Here is a 21,438-nt window from a genome sequence, read left to right as displayed (position 1 = left end):
CATGATTCAGAGTTGATGCATATAGTTCCAAACTCGCGACGCCGAACACTCCCTAAGGTGTTCGGTCTTTATAACATATACCGGGCTAAACAATGCCCTTAATAAGAAACCCCATGTGTCCAGGTACATGCAAAATCCTGGCGTGGCCACATGCCAATAACGCCAGCATCCTTCTCGGTTGTGTGGAGTATCCGGAGGATGTGAGCAACAAGAGACAGTAAAAAAGGTTTACACAGGGTCTTAATCTAAAAAGAAACCTTTGGGCGGGTCCCTGCTGCACGTCTGCGCCCATGTCTCCGTTGTGCCGTGTCCTGGATGGGTGCAGCGCGATTGTCATCTGCAAAAGGAAGAACTTAGGTGAAAGTTGCCATGCCAAAAAAGAGAAGAGTTGGTTATTATCAATGAACTATCAAAATTCAAGAGAAACCAAGTTGAGCCGGGCTGGCCCTGATTACACACGGGAAGCCCCTGGTGTAATTTTATGAGGGTTCGAAAACCAATCTCATGTATATATGATGGAACACCGGATTCGTCTAACTGTGTCCGTGGTCTTGACGACCTGCCATTTTTCTGGTTCATGAGGCCGTCTTAGTTTGCGGCTGCTAGAGCCGCCGCATCCTCTTCCGTACGTAAAAAACGTTCGGTATTTTCGCTAACTGTGATGATGCCACATGGATCAGGCATCTTGAGCTTGAGAAAAGCATAATGCGGTACTGCGGTAAAACGAGCAAAAGCCGCCCTTCCGAGTAGTGCTTGATAATCACTTCGGAATGGAGCGATGTGAAAAGTTAACATTTTTCTTTGGAAGTTATCAGGAGAACCGAATACTACCTCTAGTGGTAGAGAGCCCACACAGCGGACCTCTTGGCCTGGTATTACTCCCTTGAAGGTAGTATTACTGTGGCTTATTTGTGTCGGGTCTATCCCCATTTTGCGGACTGTGTCCTGATATCTCAGATTTAGGTCACTGCCATCGTCCATGAGGACCCGTGTGAAATGGTACCCATTCACTATTGGGTCTAGCACCAAGGCCGTCAGTCCTTCGCGCCGGATATTTGTAATGTGATCCTGACGATCAAAAGTGATCGGGCATGCAAACCAGTGGTCGAACCTACTGGTGACGGGCTCTATGGCGCGTGTGCATCGGAGTGCATGATTGCTTCTCCTCTTTGTCACATGGATTATCTTTACTGTTTTAACCTCTGGTGGGAACTTTTTCTGTCCTCCGGTGTTTTGCTGGCGAGGTTCATCCTCGTCTTCACTTGGTGTCTCTTCCCCTTTGCATTCGGCGTTTAGCTTACCGGCCTGCTTGAAGACCCAACATTCTATGTGGGTATGATTTGCAGGTTTGTCTTGGGTGCCGTGAATCTGACAGAGTTTGTCAAGAATTTTGTTTAGGCCAGATTGTCCTTCTCTGCTGCCTTCGAATGGCTTTTTCCGCTAACCTGGTCGGGAGCCCCTGAATCCTGCGTTTACCGCCATGTTATCTGGGCTACCTTCTTTATTTCGACGCTTGTTTTTGTTGCGTCGTGGTTTACCATTGCCAGCCCTGACTTCGGATGTGCTTGGGTCGCTGGTGCTGCTATGGGCCAACCAGCTGTCCCCGCCTACACAAAAGCGGGTCATGAGGCTTGTTAGGGCTGCCATTGTTCTCGGTTTTTCTTGACTGAGGTGTCTGGCGAGCCATTCGTCTCGAGCGCTGTGTTTAAAAGCTGCTAAAGCTTTGGCGTCCAGACAGTCAACGATTTGGTTCTTCTTGGTGAGGAACCTGTTCCAAAGCTTTTGGGTGGACTCTCCGGACTGTTGGATTATATGACTTAAATCGTCTGCATCCGGAGGTCGGACAGAAGTCCCTTGAAAATTGGCCCGGAAAGCGTCCTCAAGCTCCTCCCAACTTCCAATGCTGTTTTCGGGGAGGCTTTTCAGCCAGTGCCTAGATGGACCTTTAAGCTTGAGGGGCAAGTATTTAATGGCATGGAGATCATCTCCACAAGCCATATGAATATGGAGGATGAAGTCCTCTATCCGGACTCCAGGGTCTGTGGTTCCCTCGTACGCCTCTTTGATCCCCGGTTTGAATCCCTCTAGGAATTCGTGATCCAGCACCTCATCAGTGAAACATAAGGGGTGTGTGGCACGCGTGTATTGGGATGCGCCATGGTGTTCGGACGGTTGTAGTATTTGGCATTGGTTGTGTACCATAGCGCGCTTCCTAGATCCATAGATAGATCTGGTCGCGCCGGATTTTTGACGCAAGTTCTCACGTGAATCGTGTGTTGACTTATGTGTCACTTTGTTAGCCGCTCTATCGCGTTCACAGGGTGGTGGATTCGGCCGGTTGGCTGTATCACTTTTCGGCTGTATGGGCTCTAAGGCCTCATCGTCAAATTCTGGTAATAGCTTGTGCTTTGGATAGCTATTTTGATGGTAACTTCCAGCATACTTCGTTACTTTGTTCCACTTGCTGTTGAGCGTATCTTGCAACCTTGAGCCTTTGTTTTTTGTTTCTTCAGGCTCCTCGCTATGGCAATAAGCCTTCTGCGGAGGTTTTCTTGCTCCAAGTGTGTTTCCGGGATGATGTGTGCATCTTCGTCCGGACTGTTTTCTTCCCTAGACGGGGATTGATGAGGCTTATCTTTGGCGTCATCGTGTTCGGACCTCGGATCTGTGCTATGTGTGCAGTTTACATCTTGATCATGTTCTGCCACCGGGGTGGTGCAGTTGCCGTTTCTTCCAGAGTCACGTGGACTATTATTATCGTTGTTTTTGCTATGGCGGGACTTAGAGCGGCGCTGTTGACGTCGACGCTTGGGTTGCTTCTTGGAGGGGTCATCCTCCACTATCTCGTCGCCATTGGGTTCTTTGGGGGTGTCCACCATGTATATATCATATGATGAGGTGGCGGTCCAATGCCGCGAGGGCGGTGGATCCTGTTCGTTTCCGTCTTCGTCATCCATACCGTGGAAGTCTTCGGAGCCGAAGTCGAGCATGTCGGTTAAGTCGTCGACAGTGGCTACTAAGTGGGTGGTGGGTCGGCAGCGAATTTCTTCGTCGTCCGCATCCCATTCTAGCCGGACATAGTATGGCCATGGTTCTCCTGACAGGGAGAGGGGCCTTAATGAATTTAGCACATCTCCAAAAGGTGAGTGCTAAAAGATATCCGCGGAGGTGAACTCCATGATCGATGCCCAGTCGGACTCGACCAGCGTGGATATGAGCGGCTCAGAGTCCATGGCCGGAGATGAATCCAGTGGTTGGGCGACACAGCTCTCGTAAGGGGTGAAGTCAGTATCCGGCTCTATCGCCACTGAGAGTGCGGCCTCCATGGCGGGGTCCATCCCTCTGATCTCGGATGGCGCGACTTGCTCCGGATTGATGGACGGAGTAGTTGCGGATGCGATCTCCCGAACATTGTCCAACGGCAGAGTTATGTCATGCTCGTCACAACTGTACGGTGCGTCCGACATGGGCCCGAATCCGTCGAAGATCAAGTCTCTGCGGATGTCGGCCTTGTAGTTCAAGTTTCCAAATCTGGCCTGACGGCCAGGGGCGTAGCTCTCAATCTGCTCCAGATGGCAAGCGAATTGGCCCGTAGTGCAAAGCCGCTGAATATGAAGATCTGTCCGGGGAGGAAAGCCTCACCCTCGACCGCATCGCTAGCGATGATCGAAGGAGCCATCAAGCCTTATGGTGAAGGCACAGTGGAACTCTCAATGAAAGCACCAATGTCGGTGTCAAAACCGGTGGATCTCAGGTAGGGGGTTCCGAACTGTGTGTCTAAGGCGGATGGTAACAGGAGGCAGGGGACACGATGTTTACCCAGGTTCGGGCCCTCTTGATGGAGGTAAAACCCTATGTCCTGCTTGATTGTTCTTGATGATATGAGTATTACAAGAGTAGATTTACCACGAGATCAAAGAGGCTAAACCCTAGAAGCTAGCCTATGGTATGATTGTCTGTTGTCCTACAGACTAAAACCCTCCGGTTTATATAGACACCGGAGGGGTCCAGGGTTACACAAGGTCGGTTACAAAGGAGGAGATATACATATCGGTATTGCCTAGCTTGCCTTCCACGCCAAGTAAAGTCCCATCCGGACACAAGTCGAAGTCTTCAATCTTGTATCTTCATAGTCCAACAGTCCGGCCAAAGGATATAGTCCGGCTGTCCGGAGACCCCCTAATCCAGGACTCCCTCAACGGACGAGGTGATCTTTAAAGACCCTGTAGGTACTCTGCCACGCGTCTACACTGCTTTTTCCCCTTGGTGTATTGTCCTTCGAGAGGATCATCGATCGGTGTTTTCATGATAGGCATTGAAAAGAGGCCTTGGTACCGCCGAAAAGGTGATGTGGGTTGTAAGGAACCTGAAAAAATAAAAATAAAAAGGAAATATGAGTGTCCAGATAGGGTCTAGCCGTATTGTGGACTTTATCTTTATTATGCCTCCATCATTTCCCATGGTCGTAATTATGCACGCGTGGTACATGTGCCACAATTTGGTAGGGGCTGAGATGGAGGTTGAATTGCTAATCAAGCTCCTGACGAGTTGGACTGTCGTACTATGGGGTAGTCCGGACTCGTTTGCTAGTGTCCGGGGACTTGGCCGCTGATGTAGTAGTCAGCTTGATAAGGCCGCCCTGTACTTCCGCTGCCAGGGCCGCGGTGTGCTCCTCAGGATGGAGGGAGCGTTCCATGTTTCCATTGACCGTTATAACGCCGCGTGGTCCGGGCATCTTGAGTTTGAGATAGGCATAGTGTGGGACCGCCTTGAAGCGAGCGAACGCGGTTCGTTCGAGCAGTGCATGGTACCACTGCGGAAGGGGATTGTGGGAGTCTTGGATTAGGGGGTCTCCGGACAGCCGGACTATCTCCATTGGCCGGACTGTTAGACTATGAAGATACAAGATTGAAGACTTCGTCTCATGTCCGAATGGGACTCTACTTGGCGTGGAAGGCAAGCTAGGCAATACGGATATGGATATCTCCTCCTTTGTAACTGACCTTGTGTAACCCTAACCCTCTCCGGCATCTATATAAACTGGAGGGTTTTAGTCCGTAGGAGACAACAACGACAACATACTATCATAACATAGGCTAGCTTCTAGGGTTTAGCCTCTCCGATCTCGAGGTAGATCTACTCTTTTACTACCCATATCATCAATATTAATCAAGCAGGACGTAGGGTTTTACCTCCATCAAGAGGGCCCGAACCTGGGTAAAACATTGTGTCCCCTCCCTCAAGTTACCATCCACCTTAGACGCATAGTTCGGGACCCCCTACCCGAGATCCGCCGGTTTTGACACCGACATTGGTCCTTTCATTGAGAGTTCCTCTGTGTCGTCGCCGTTAGGTTTGATGGCTCCTACTATCATCGACAGTGATGCAGTCCAGGGTGAGACTTTTCTCCCCAGACAGATCTTCGTGTTCGGCGGCTTTGCACTGCGGGCCAATTCGCTTGGCCATCTGGAGCAGATTGAAAGTTACGCCCCTGGCCACCAGGTCAGGTTTGGAAGCTTAAACTACACGGCCGATATCCGTGGAGACTTGATCTTCGACGGATTCGAGCCTCTGCCTTGTGTGTCGCGTGGTCACGATGAGTACGATTTAGCTCTACCATCGGACAGTGTTCAGGAGATCGCACAAGCAGTAGCTCCGACCCTCAATTCGGAGCCAGTTGCGCCGTCCGTGGACGGGTGGGGATGCCAGATTGGAACTCGGGGCCGCTGCCCATGCAGGGTCACGTGGCTCGGTGATGTAGAACCACCCCGATTGCCACCCCTTTATGGTTTCCACAAAGGAGCCCTCGAGCCATGTAACATTGGGCATCTTGCCCTCCATGGCGCCTCCGCACTCCGCCTGGCGGCCGCCCACAACCTTCGGCTTGACGTTGAAGGTCTTCAGCCATAAGCCGAAGTGGGGCTTGATGCGAAGGAAGGCCTCGCACACGACGATAAACGCCGAGATGTTAAGGATGAAGTTCGGGGCCAGATCGTGGAAATCCAGGCCGTAGTAACATGAGCCCCCGGACGAATGGGTGGAGAGGGTATCCCAGTCCGCGAAGGAAATGGGTAAGGAACACTACCCTCTCATGGGGCCCGGGGGTGGGGATGAGCTGCCCCTCATCTGGGAGACGGTGCGCGATGTCGTCAGGCAGGTATCCGACTCTCCTCAGCTTCTTGATGTCTCCCTCCGTGACGGAGGAGACCATCCACCTGCCTCCCGCTCCGGACATGGTTGGGGAAGGTTGAGGTGGGAAGTGCGGACTTGGGCGCTAGACCTCGAGTGTGCGAAAACGGATGAGCAAAGGAGGAAGAAGGCGTGGATGAAAAGGTGAATCCTTATCCCTTTATATGGGCAGACGAAACTAAGCGTCCCCACTAGCCTGGTAAAACTCGCTTATCCCCCCAAGCGCCGTAATCGATGGCGCGGTTGAGTTACCCACACCCGTATTGATGAGAATCCCGTGATAAGGGGACACGATCTCTGCTTCGACAAGACGTGTCAAAAAACGGCCTCGCGTTATGTGCGGGGCTAGTTAAAGGAAACGATTCGAATAATCACCGGGACGTGACATAATGTCATGTTAGCAAAACAAGTCAGCAAATTAGATTTGTGAAAATATTATTCTCTCTACGGTGGTATGTTGAACTTATTTTGCAGGGTCGGACACTATCCTTACATTCAAAATTCTTCTGTGGTATATTCGGAGGAGGAACCCGCCTTGCAATGCCGAAGACAATACTGCACGCCGGACTCATCGTCATTGAAAGCCTGGTTCAGGGGCTACTGTGGGAGTCCTAGATTAGGGGGTCTCCGGACAGCCGGACTACCTCCATTGGTCGGACTGTTAGACTATGAAGATACAAGATTGAAGACTTCGTCTCGTGTCCGGATGGGACTTTACTTGGCATGGAAGGCAAGCTAGGCAATACAGATATGGATATCTCCTCCTTTGTAACCGACCTTGTGTAACCCTAACCCTCTCCGGTGTCTATATAAACCGGAGGGTTTTAGTCCGTAGGAGACAACAACGACAACATACAATCACACCATAGGCTAGCTTCTAGGGTTTAGCCTCTCCGATCTCATGGTAGATCTACTCTTGTACTACCCATATCATCAATATTAATCAAGCAGGACATAGGGTTTTACCTCCATCAAGAGTGCCCAAACCTGGGTAAAACATTGTGTCCCCTGCCTCCTGTTACCATCCGCCTTAGACGCATAGTTCGGGACCCCCTACCCGAGATCCGCCGGTTTTGACACCGACAGGGACGCTGTCGAAGATCAAGTCTTCGCTTCGGAAGTTGTCCGGCGAGCCAAAGACAACCTACAATGTGATTGAGCCTATGCAACGGGCCTCTACACCAGGTATTACTCCTTTAAAGGTAGTTTTGGTAGGCTTGATTCTTGACGGATCAATACACATCTTGCGGACTGTGTCCTGATAGAGCAGGTTAAGCTTGCTGCCGCCGTCCATGAGGACTCGCGTAAGGTGGAATCTGTCAATGATTGGGTCGAGGACCAGTGCAGCTGAACCTCCGTGATGGATACTGGTCGGGTGGTCCCTGCGATCGAAGGCGATCGGACACGCCGACCATGGGTTGAATTTCGGGGCGACTGGCTCTATCGCATAGACGTCCCTTAGAGCGTGCTTGCGCTCCCTCTTGGGGATATGAGTGACGTATATCATATTTACCATTTTGACTTCAGGGGGAAATTTCTTCTGCCCCCCTGTGTTCGGTGGACGAGGCTCCTCGTTGTCGTCCTCGCTGGGCGACCCTTTCTCCTTATGTTCAGTGTTTAACTTGCCGGCCTGTTTAAAGACCCAACAACTTCGGTTGGTATGATTGGCAGGCTTGTCGGGGTGACGTGAATCTGGTAGGGTCGATCGAGTATTCAGTCCAAGCTGGATGAGCCCTCTCTGTTTCTTTTGAGTGGCTTCTTCCGCTGACCGGACTTGGAGCCGTTGAATCCGTCGTTGACCGTCGTGTCTTTGGTATTGTCATTATTCCTGCGACGCTTGTGTTTGTTGCGTCAGGGCTTGCCGTTGTTATTCTTAGCTTCGGAAGTGCCAGGTTCGCTTGTACTATTACTGCTATGGGCTAGCCAGCTGTCTTCACCCGCGTAAAAGCGGGTCATGAGTGCCGTGAGGGCTGCCATGGACTTCGGCTTCTCTTGGTTGAGGTGTCGGGCAAGCCATTCATCGTGAATGCTATGTTTAAAGGCCTCCAGGGCTTCGATGCCTGGACAATCGACAATCTAGTTGTTTTTAATGAGGAACCTAGTCCAGAATTTTCGGGCGAACTCTCTGGGCTGCTGGACAATATGACTGATGTCATCAACATTTGGAGGCCGGATGTAGCTACCTTAGAAGTTTCCTCCAGGTCTTCCCAGCTTCCGATAGAGTTTTCTGGGAGGCTGTTTAACCAGTGCCGAGCTGGCCCCTTAAGTTTTAGGGGGAGGTATTTGATGGCGTGTAGATCGTCACCGTGAGCCATGTGAATGTGGAGAAGAAAATCTTCAATCCATACCGCGGGATCTATTGTGTCGTCGTATGATTCAATGTTTATGGGTTTAAACCCTTCTGGGGACTGGTGCTCCATTTTTAGTGCGGGTAGTATGGGCTCCGTCAGCCGCATTACTTGTGGGTAGTATGGGCTCCAGCACCTCATCGTTGAATTGGGGTAGCAGCTTATGCTTCGAGTAACTCTTTGTTGGGTGTTCGAGGTTGTATTCTTTGGCTGCCAGGACATTAGTCCATCTGTCGTTGAGCAGATCTTGGTCAGCTTGGAGCTTCTGCTGCTTCTTTTTTAGGCTTCTTGCCATGGCTATTAGCCGGTGCTTAAAGCGCTCTTGTTCGAGGGGTTCCTCTGGCACGTTGAAATCTTCGTCTCCGAGGCTCACATCGTCCTCGGAGAGTGGTAGATAGTTGCTATCCTCCGAGTCTTTGTTCCCTGCTTGATCGTAAGGGTCCATTTGCCCGTCCTACCGATCATCCTCTTCAGATGTTGGTTCGATGGGGTCTTCTTGGTCTTCGGCGTTCTCCGGAGTGTCATCGTCTCCAGTGCTGGCATTGTTGTCTTTTCCGTGACTAGATTTAGAGCGGTGCCGCTGACGTTGGCGCTTTGGTGGTATCTCAGGAGTTTCGAGCTCGACTGGATCCTTTTCATCATCGCCGTCGTCTTCTTTAGGTGTGCCCACCATGTACACGTCGTATGAGGAAGTGGCCATCCAGCGTCTAGTGAATGGCGGGTTCTGGACCTGCTCCTCTCTGGCATCATCGTCCATACTGTCGATGTCTTCGGAGGCGTAGTCGAGCATGTCAGTTAGATCGTCGACAGTGGCTATCAAGTGGGTGGTGGGTGGGAAGCAAAATTCCCTATTTTTAGCCCCTAGTCCGGGTTGGGTGTAATTAGGAAGTGGTTCCTCTATGATGGCGAAGGATCACATTAAGTCCAAAGCCTCGTTTAATAGCGAGGTTTGGATGGGGACAGAAGTTCCCGTGCCGAGCTTGCATGACGCGGACTTCGAGGGTTCGGAGCTAGTGTTCAGAGAAGAGTCCGTCCTTGAGATGACCGCCGATGACACTATTCTCTCCGGTTTCTCCAGTGTTAAGCACTATGGCCATAGAGGATCCGACGGGCTCTAGACTCCCGTCTTCGGACCTGGTGACGTGCTCCGGATCTAAGGCCGGAGCGAAGGTTGGGGCCATGAATCCTTCGAAGATCAAGTCTCCTCGGATATCAGCGACATAGTTCAGATTTCTAAAACTGATCCAGTGACTAGGGGCGTAGCTGTCGATCTGCTCTAGGTGGCCAACCGAGTTGGCATGCAGTGCGAAGCCGCTGAATACAAAGATCTGGCCGGGGAGAAAAATCTCCTTCACGGTAGCATTGTTGTAGATGATCGATGGAGCCATCGAGCCTTTCGACGACGACACAGTGGAAATGTCAATGAAAGCACCAATGTCGGTGTCAAAACCGGCAGATCTCGGGTAGGGGGTCCCGAACCGTGCGTCTAAGGATCGAAGGTAACAGGACATAGGGACACGGTATTTACCCAGGTTCGGGCCCTCTTGATGGAGGTAATACCCTATGTCCTGCTTGATTGACTTTGATGAGTATAGGGGTTACAAGAGTTGATCTACCACGAGATCGTAATGGCTAAACCCTAGATGTCTAGCCTGTAGGATTATGATTGCCTCTATGGACTAAACCCTCTGGTTTATATAGACACCGGAGGGGCCTAGGGTTGTACAAAGTCGGTTTACAGAGAAAGGAATCTTCATATCCGAACGCCAAGCTTGCCATCCACGCAAAGGAGAGTCCCATCCGGACACGGGGGAAAGCCTTCTATCTTGTATCTTCACAGCCCATAGTCCAGCCCATGTTGCATAGCCCGGACGCCCGAGGACCCCCTAATCCAGGACTCCCTCACATATCACATCACAACATGCCCTGCAAAAACAAGTTAGACGTCCTCTACTTTGTTGTTGCAAGTGTTACGTGGCTGCTATGGGCTTCTAGCAAGAAGCATTCTTACCTATGCATCAAAAGCACAATGATCTTTCGCCAAGTGTGCTGTTTTAACCTTCAACAAGGACCGGCCGTAGTCAAACTCGATTCAACTGAAGTTGGAGAAATAGACACCCGCCAGCCACCTCTGTGTGAAGCACGTCGGTAGAACCAGTCTCATGAACGCGGTCATGTAATGTCGGTCCGGGCCGCTTCACCCAACAATACTGCCGAATTAAAGTAAGACGTTGGTGGTAAGCAGTATGACTATTATCGCCCACAACTATTTGTGTTCTACTCGTGCATATCATCTACGCATAGACCTGGCTTGGATGCCATTATTGGGGAACGTAGTATGCAATTTCAAAAACATTCCTACAATCACGCAAGATCTATCTAGGAGATGCATAGCAATGAGACGGGGAGAGTGTGTCCACGTACCCTCATAGACCAAAAGCGGAAGCGTTAGGTTAACGTGGTTGATGTAGTCGAACGTCTTCACGATCCAACCGATCCAAGTACCGAACGTATGACACCTCCGTGTTCAGCACACGTTCTGTTCAATGACATCCCTCGAGCTCTTGATCCAGTAGAGGGTCGAGGGAGAGTTCTGATAGCACGACGGTGATGGTGATGTGATCCGCACAGGGCTTCGCCTAAGCACTACGACGCTATGACCGGATGAGTAAACTGTGGAGGGGGGGACCGCACACGGCTAAGAAACAATTGTTGTATCTTTGGGGTGCCCCTGCCCACGTATATAAATGTCACATCCCTAGCTTCTGGCATTGCACTAGTACTAGCCTTTGGTGATGCATCATGTTTACTTTTACAGAAAGTTGAAATGGGGATTGTCCAAACCCTAGCATTTTAAGAATTCACCAGGTTCACCTAAAATATTTTCAGTCAATCCAAGTGGCTTTCAAAAATGTTCATCATCTTTGGAAAAATGCTGGAAACAGTAACCAGAGATGATGCACATTTTTCCATGTCATTTTGGATCTTTGAACTAATATATATTGTATTTGAGTTGGAGCAAATATATGTTATATATATTTTTAATGCTTCAATAATTCTGATATTTTGTGAGGGGCTCTAGAATATTACTTTCAGTCCCTGCAAAAAATTATTGGAAGAAACAAAAATGATTTAGTGTTTGAACTAAATCAAAACAGATTGAAACAAATAGAAAACAATGATTAAAAAATAAAACAGAGCAAAAATAAAAAGGGAGACGGCCACCTGGGCCACTTACCTGCTTACCTGCCCGGCCCAGCTCCTCCCGCTGGCCCAGCCCGCCACCGCTACCCCCCCTGTCGTCTTCTTCCCTCGCCAGAAGGACGCGGGCACGCGCCCGGCGCGCGCGGCCACGCACCCCGGCCACCTCCTCCCTGCCTGGCTGCCTCCTCCTCCCCTGGTTCCCTCCCGCGACGCCACGCAGCCCCCTCGGACCCCTCTCACTCTTCCTCGAGGCCCCGCCCCTCTGCTCTTTCTCTCTCGCCCGAACCCGAACACAGCCGTCGCCACCGACGCCGTTCGCCGCGGCCACCATCTGAAGGAAATATGCCCTAGAGGCAATAATAAAGTTATTATTTATTTCCTTATAATCATGATAAATGTTTATTATTCATGCTAGAATTGTATTAACCGGAAACATAATACATGTGTGAATACATAGACAAATAAAGTGTCACTAGTATGCCTCTACTTGACTAGCTCGTTAATCAAAGATGGTTATGTTTCCTGACCATGAACAATGAGTTGTTATTTGATTAACGAGGTCACATCATTAGTTGAATGATCTGATTGACATGACCCATTCCATTAGCTTAGCACCCGATCGTTTAGTATGTTGCTATTGCTTTCTTCATGACTTATACATGTTCCTATGACTATGAGATTATGCAACTCCCGTTTACCGGAGGAACACTTTGGGTACTACCAAACGTCACAACGTAACTGGGTGATTATAAAGGAGTACTACAGGTGTCTCCAATGGTCGATGTTGGGTTGGCGTATTTCGAGATTAGGATTTGTCACTCCGATTGTCGGAGAGGTATCTCTGGGCCCTCTCGGTAATACACATCACATAAGCCTTGCAAGCATTACAACTAATATGTTAGTTGTGAGATGATGTATTACGGAACGAGTAAAGAGACTTGCCGGTAACGAGATTGAACTAGGTATTGGATACCGACGATCGAATCTCGGGCAAGTAACATACCGATGACAAAGGGAACAACGTATGTTGTTATGCGGTCTGACCGATAAAGATCTTCGTAGAATATGTAGGAGCCAATATGGGCATCCAGGTCCCGCTATTGGTTATTGACCGGAGACGTGTCTCGGTCATGTCTACATTGTTCTCGAACCCGTAGGGTCCGCACGCTTAAGGTTACGATGACAGTTATATTATGAGTTTATGCATTTTGATGTACCGAAGGTTTTTCGGAGTCCCGGATGTGATCACGGACATGACGAGGAGTCTCGAAATGGTCGAGACGTAAAGATTGATATATTGGAAGCCTATATTTGGATATCGGAAGTGTTCCGGGTGAAATCGGGATTTTACCGGAATACCGGGAGGGTTACCGGAACCCCCCGGGAGCTATTTGGGCCATAGTGGGCCTTAGTGGAAAAGAGAAGGGGCTGCCCTAGTTGGGCTGCGCGCCCCCCCTTCCCCTAGTCCTATTAGGACTAGGAGAGGTGGCCGGCCCCCTCCTCCTCTTTTCCCCTCCGAGGAATCCTAGTTGGACTAGGATTGGAGGGGGAATCCTACTCCCAGAGGGAGTAGGACTCTCCTGCGCCTCCCCCCCCCTTGGCCGGCCAGCCTCCCCTCCTCTCCTCCTTTATATACGGAGGCAGGGGCACCTCTAAACACACAAGTTGACACAAGTTGATCCACGTGATCGATTCCTTAGCCGTGTGCGGTGCCCCCTGCCACCATATTCCTCGATAATACTGTAGCGGAGTTTAGGCGAAGCCCTGCTGCTGTAGTTCATCAAGATCGTCACCACGCCGTCGTGCTGATGGAACTCTTCCCCGACACTTTGCTGGATCGGAGTCCGGGGATCGTCATCGAGCTGAACGTGTGCTCGAACTCGGAGGTACCGTAGTTTCGGTGCTTGATCGGTTGGATCGTGAAGACGTACGACTACTTCCTCTACGTCGTGTCATCGCTTCCGCAGTCGGTCTGCGTAGGGTACGTAGGCAATACTCTTCCCCTTGTTGCTATGCATCACATGATCTTGTGTGTGCGTAGGAAAATTTTTGAAATTACTACGAAACCCAACAGTGGCATCCGAGCCTAGGTTATTGATGTTGATGTTATATGCACGAGTAGAACACAAGTAAATTGTGGACGATACAAGTCATACTGCCTACCAGCATGTCATACTTTGGTTCGGCGGTATTGTTGGACGAGACGACCCGGACCAACCTTACGCGTACGCTTACGCGAGACCGGTTCCCTCGACGTGCTTTGCACAGAGATGGCTTGCGGGCGACTGCCTCTCCAACTTTAGTTGAACCAAGTATGGCTACGCCCGGTCCTTGCGAAGGTTAAAACGGAGTCTATTTGACAAACTATCGTTGTGGTTTTGATGCGTAGGTGAGATTGGTTCTTACTTAAGCCCGTAGCAGCCACGTAAAACATGCAACAACAAAGTAGAGGACGTCTAACTTGTTTTTGCAGGGCATGTTGTGATGTGATATGGTCAAGGCATGATGCTGAATTTTATTGTATGAGATGATCATGTTTTGTAACCAAGTTATCGGCAACTGGCAGGAGCCATATGGTTGTCGCTTTATTGTATGCAATGCAATCGCGATGTAATGCTTTACTTTATTACTAAATGGTAGTGATAGTCGTGGAAGCATAAGATTGGCGAGACGACAACGATGCTACGATGGAGATCAAGGTGTCGCGCCGGTGACGATGGTGATCATGACGGTGCTTCGGAGATGGAGATCACAAGCACGAGATGATGATGGCCATATCATATCACTTATATTGATTGCATGTGATGTTTATCTTTTTATGCATCTTATCTTGCTTTGATTGACGGTAGCATTATAAGATGATCTCTCACTAAATTATCAAGAAGTGTTCTCCCTGAGTATGCACCGTTGCCAAAGTTCGTCGTGCCCAGACACCACGTGATGATCGGGTGTGATAAGCTCTACGTCCATCTACAACGGGTGCAAGCCAGTTTTGCACACGCAGAATACTCAGGTTAAACTTGACGAGCCTAGCATATGCAGATATGGCCTCGGAACACGGAGACCGAAAGGTCGAGCGTGAATCATATAGTAGATATGATCAACATAACGATGTTCACCATTGAAAACTACTCCATCTCACATGATGATCGGTTATGGTTTAGTTGATTTGGATCACGTGATCACTTAGATGACTAGAGAGATGTCTGTCTAAGTGGGAGTTCTTAAGTAATATGATTAAATTGAACTTAAATTTATCATGAACTTAGTCCTGGTAGTATTTTGCAAATTATGTTGTAAGATCAATAGCTTGCGTTGTTGCTTTCATATGTTTATTTTGATATGTTCCTAGAGAAAATTGTGTTGAAAATGTTAGTAGCAATGATGCGGATTTGATCCGTGATCTGAGGTTTATCCTCATTGCTGCACAAAAGAATTATGTCCTTAATGCACCGCTAGGTGACAAACCTATTGCAGGAGCAGATGCAGAAGTTATGAACGTTTGGCTAGCTCAATATGATGACTACTTGATAGTTTAAGTGCACCATGCTTACCGGCTTAGAATCGGGACTTCAAAGACGTTTTGAATGTCATGGACCATATGAGATGTTCCAGGAGTTGAAGCTAATATTTCAAGCAAATACCCGAGTTGAGAGATATGAAGTCTCCAACAAGTTCTATAGCTAAAAGATGGAGGAGAATCGCTCAACTAGTGAGCATGTGCTCAGATTGTCTGAGTACTACAATCGCTTGAATCAAGTGGGAGTTAATCTTCCAGATAAGATAGTGATTGACAGAGTTCTCTAGTCACCATCACCAAGTTAGTAGAACTTCGTGATGAACTATGACATGCAAGGGATAACGGAAACGATTCCCAAGCTCTTCGTAATGCGGAAATTGACGAAGGTAGAAATCGAGAAAAACATCAAGTGTTGATGGTAGACAAGACCACTAGTTTCAAGAAAAGGGGCAGAAGGAAGAAGGGGAACTTCAAGAAGAACAGCAAGCAAGTTGCTGCTCAAGTGAAGAAGCCCAAGTCTGATCCTAAGCCTGAGACTAAGTGTTTCTACTGCAAAGGGACTGGTCACTGGAAGCGGATCTACCCCAAGTGATTGGCGGATAAGAAGGATGGCAAAGTGAACATAAGTATATTTGATATACATGTTATTGATGTGTACTTTACTAGTGTTTATCGCAAACCCTCAGTATTTGATACTAGTTCAGTTGCTAAGATTAGTAACTCGAAATGGGAGTTGCAGAATAAACAGAGACTAGTTAAGGGTGAAGTGACGATGTGTGTTGGAAGTGGTTCCAAGATTGATATGATCAACGTCACACACTCCCTATACTTTCGGGATTAGTGTTGAACCTAAATAAGTGTTATTTGGTGTTTGCGTTGAGCATGAATATGATTTGATCATGTTTATTGTAATACGATTATTCATTTAAGTAAGAGAATAAATTGTTGTTCTGTTTACATGAATAGAACCTTATATGGTTACACACCCAATGAAAATAGTTTGTTGGATCTCGATCGTAGTGATACACATAATCATAATATTGAAACCAAAAGATGCAAAGTTAATAATGATAAGTGCAACTTGTTTGTAGCACTGCCGTTTAGGTCATATTGGTGTAAAGCGCATGAAGAAACTCCATACTGATGGAATTTTGGAATCACTTGATTATGAATCACTTGATGCTTGCGAACTGTGCCTTTTGGGCAAGATGACTAAAACTCCGTTCTCCGGAACAATGGAACGAGCTACTGACTTATTGGAAATAATACATACCGATGTATGCGATCCAATGAGTGCTGATGCTCGTGGCAAGCATCGTTGTTTTCTGACCTTCACAAGATGATTTGAGCAGATATGGGTATATCTACTTAACGAAACATAAGTCTGAAATAGTTGAAAGGTTCAAAGAATTTCAGAGTGAAGTGGAAAAATCATCGTAACAAGAAAATAAAGTTTCTGCGATCTGATCGCGGAGACAAATATTTGAGTTACGAGTTTGGTCTTCAATTAAAACAATGTGGAATAGTTTCACAGCTCACGCCACCTGGAACACCACATCGTTATGGTGTGTCCGAACGTCGTAACCGCACTTTATTTGATATGGTGCGATCCATGATATCTTTTTACCACTATCGTTTTGGGGTTATGCATTAGAGACAGCTGCATTCACGTTTTAAAATAGGGCACCATCTAAATCCGTTGAGACGACACTGTATGAACTATGGTTTAGCAGTAAACCTAAGCTGTTGTTTCTTAAAGTTTGGGGCTGCGATGCTTATATGAAAAAGTTTCATCCTGATAAGCTCGAACCCAAATCGGAGAAGTGCGTCTTCATAGAATACCCAAAGGAAACTGTTGGGTACACCTTCTATCACAGATCCGAAGGCAAAACATTCGTTGCTAAGAATGGATCATTTCTAGAGAAGGAGTTTCTCTCGAAAGAAGTGAGTGGGAGGAAAGTAGAACTTGACGAGGTAAATGTACCTGCTCCCTTACTGGAGAGTAGTTCATCACAGAAAACTGTTTCAGTGACACCTACACCGGTTAGTGAGGAAGCCAATGATAATGATCATGAAACTTCAGATCAAGATACTACTGAACCACGTAGATCAACCAGAGTAAGATCCGCACCAAAGTGGTGTAGTAATCATGTTCTGGAAGTCATGTTACTAGACCATGATGAACCTACGAACTATGAGGAAGCGATGATGAGCCCAGATTCCGCGAAATGGCTCGAGGCCATAAAATCTGAGATATGATCCATGTATGAGAACAAAGTATGGACTTTGATTGACTTGCTCGATGATCAGCAAGCTATCTTAAATGAATGGATCTTCAAGAGGAAGACGGACACTGATAGTAGTGTTACTATCTACAAAGCTAGACTTGTCGAAAAAGGTTTTTGACAAAGTTCAAGATGTTGAATACAATGAGATTTTCTCACTCGTATTGATGCTTAAGTCCGTCCAAATCATATTAGCAATTGCCGCATTTTATGATTATGAAATTTGGCAGATGGATGTCAAAACTGCATTCCTGAATGGATTTCTGGAAGAAGAGTTGTATATGATGCAACCGGAAGGTTTTGTCAATCCTAAAGGTGCTAACAAAATGTGCAAGTTCCAGTGATCCATCTATGGACTGGTACAAGCATCTCGGAGTTGGAATATACGCTTTGATAAGTTGATCAAAGCATATAGTTTTATATGGACTTACGATGAAGCCTGTATTTACAATAAAGTGAGTGGGAGCACTACAACCTTTCTGATTAGTATATGTGAGTGACATATTGTTGATCAGAAATGATGTAGAATTTTTCTGCAAAGCATAAAGGAGTGTTTTAAAGGAGTTCCTTAAAAGGAAAAGACCTCAGTAAAAGCTACTTACATATTGAGCATCAAGATCTATTGAGATAGATCAAGACGCTTGATAAGATTTTCAATGAGTACATACCTTGGCAAGATTTTGAAATAGTTCAAAATGGAACAGTCAAAGAAAGAGTTCTTGCCTGTGTTGCAAAGGTATGAAATTGAGTAAGACCCAAATCCCGACCACAGCAGAAAATAGAAAGAGAATGAAAAGTCATTCCCTGTGCCTCAGTCATAAGTTCTATAAAGTATGCTATGCTATGTACCAGACCTATTGTATACCTTGCTCTGAATTTGGCAAGAGAGTACAATAGTGATCTAGGAGTAGATCACTGGACATTGGTCAAGAATATCCTTAGTAAGGACTAAGGAGATGTTTCTCGATTATGGAGGTGATAAAAGAGTTTGTTGTAAAAGTTACATCAGTGCAAACTTTTACACTGATCCAGATGACACTAAGTCTCAACCTGGATACATATTGAAAGTGGGAGCAATTAGCTAGAGTAGCTTCGTGCAGAGCATTGTTGACATAAATATTTGCAAAATACTTACGGATCTGAATGTGACAGACCCGTTGACTAAGATTCTCTCACAAGCAAAACATGATCGCACCTTAGTACTCCTTGGGTGTTAATCACATAGCGATGTGAACTAGATGACTGAATCTAGTAAAACCCTTTGGGTGTTGATCACATATCGATGTGAACTATGGGTGTTAATCACATGGTGATGTGAACTATTGCTGTTAAATCACATGGCGATGTGAACTAGATTATTGACTCTAGTGCAAGTGGGAGACTGAAGGAAATATGCCCTAGAGGCAATAATAAAGTTATTATTTATTTCCTTATAATCATGATAAATGTTTATTATTCATGCTAGAATTGTATTTACCGGAAACATAATACATGTGTGAATACATAGACAAACAGAGTGTCACTAGTATGCCTCTACTTGACTAGCTCGTTAATCAAAGATGGTTATGTTTCCTAACCATGAACAATGAGTTGTTATTTGATTAACGAGGTCATATCATTAGTAGAATGATCTGATTGACATGACCCATTCCATTAGCTTAGCACCCGATCGTTTAGTATGTTGCTATTGCTTTCTTCATGACTTATACATGTTCCTATGACTATGAGATTATGCAACTCCCGTTTACCGGAGGAACACTTTGGGTACTACCAAACGTCACAACGTAACTGGGTGATTATAAAGGAGTACTACAGGTGTCTCCAATGGTCGATGTTGGGTTGGCGTATTTCGAGATTAGGATTTGTCACTCCGATTGTCGGAGAGGTATCTCTGGGCCCTCTCGGTAATACACATCACATAAGCCTTGCAAGCATTACAACTAATATGTTAGTTGTGAGATGATGTATTACGGAACGAGTAAAGAGACTTGCCGGTAACGAGATTGAACTAGGTATTGGATACCGACGATCGAATCTCGGGCAAGTAACACACCGATGACAAAGGGAACAACGTATGTTGTTATGCGGTCTGACCGATAAAGATCTTCGTAGAATATGTAGGAGCCAATATGGGCATCCAGGTCCCGCTATTGGTTATTGACCGGAGACGTGTCTCGGTCATGTCTACATTGTTCTCGAACCCGTAGGGTCCGCACGCTTAAGGTTACGATGACAGTTATATTATGAGTTTATGCATTTTGATGTACCGAAGGTTGTTCGGAGTCCCGGATGTGATCACGGACATGACAAGGAGTCTCGAAATGGTCGAGACGTAAAGATTGATATATTGGAAGCCTATATTTGGATATCGGAAGTGTTCCGGGTGAAATCGGGATTTTACCGGAATACCGGGAGGGTTACCGGAACCCCCCGGGAGCTATTTGGGCCATAGTGGGCCTTAGTGGAAAAGAGAAGGGGCTGCCCTAGTTGGGCTGCGCGCCCCCCCCTTCCCCTAGTCCTATTAGGACTAGGAGAGGTGGCCGGCCCCCTCCTCCTCTTTTCCCCTCCGAGGAATCCTAGTTGGACTAGGATTGGAGGGGGAATCCTACTCCCAGAGGGAGTAGGACTCTCCTGCGCCTCCCCCCCTTGGCCGGCCAGCCTCCCCTCCTCTCCTCCTTTATATACGGAGGCAGGGGCACCTCTAAACACACAAGTTGACACAAGTTGATCCACGTGATCGATTCCTTAGCCGTGTGCGGTGCCCCCTGCCACCATATTCCTCGATAATACTGTAGCGGAGTTTAGGCGAAGCCCTGCTGATGTAGTTCATCAAGATCGTCACCACGCCGTCGTGCTGACGGAACTCTTCCCCAACACTTTGCTGGATCGGAGTCCGGGGATCGTCATCGAGCTGAACGTGTGCTCGAACTCGGAGGTGCCGTAGTTTCGGTGCTTGATCGGTTGGATCGTGAAGACGTACGACTACTACCTCTACGTCGTGTCATCGCTTCCGCAGTCGGTCTGCGTAGGGTACGTAGGCAATACTCTTCCCCTCGTTGCTATGCATCACATGATCTTGCGTGTGCGTAGGAAAATTTTTGAAATTACTACGAAACCCAACACCATCCCCCTCTCGCCTCCCCGACGCCTCATAGAGCTCCGCAAGTCCTCCCTCGTCCTCCTCGTCGTCTCACGCGACCAGAAGAGCCCCGGAACGCCGCCCCCGACGTTTTCCCCCTCGCCGGCCGCCGAGGATCTTCTCCGTCGAATTCGGCCACTCCGGCGCGCCCCCGAGCTCGCTGACCCTCCCTGCACGATCCCCGTGAGTCCCTGCTCCGTTTCCCCCTAACCCCAAGTTCGATTTCGAGCTCTAGCCGCCCCCTCTACCGGAGCCGAGACGCTCCGCCGCACGGGCTCGTCGCCGGTGAAGCTCCGGTGACCTTTTGGTCCCACGCCTGCGTCCGTTGCACTCGTTGCGTCCCGTAGAGTAAAACTAGCGCGACCACCGTCTTGTTTGCACACCGCAGCGCCGGTCCCGCGAACACCCAAGCTCCGGCAGCCGCAAAAGAGGTCGCCGCCGGCAGCTCCGGCCACCCCAGCCTCCGCCACCACCACCGTTGGATGCGCCACTCCACCCTCTCCCCGTAGTTGCTCCCTGCGCGCCAAAAGAGCCCCTGTAGCTGGTTTCCGACGCGCACCACCGCGTCTGGCCTCGCCGGCGTCAAGCCGCCGGTGGGTCTGACCACGTTGACCACGGCGGGACCCCCCCCCTCTCTGGGTCGATGACAGGTGGGGCCAGCCCCCCCCCCTGTTAATTAGTTTAATTATTTTATCTTAACTACCCCCTCTGCTGACACTGACAGGTGGGCCCCCGCTATCAGGTGATTAGCCT

This window comes from Triticum aestivum, chromosome 7A, assembly GCF_018294505.1.
Source record: "Triticum aestivum cultivar Chinese Spring chromosome 7A, IWGSC CS RefSeq v2.1, whole genome shotgun sequence".
NCBI classification, from domain to species: domain Eukaryota; kingdom Viridiplantae; phylum Streptophyta; class Magnoliopsida; order Poales; family Poaceae; genus Triticum; species Triticum aestivum.
Note: the sequence above shows the minus strand (reverse complement) of the source record.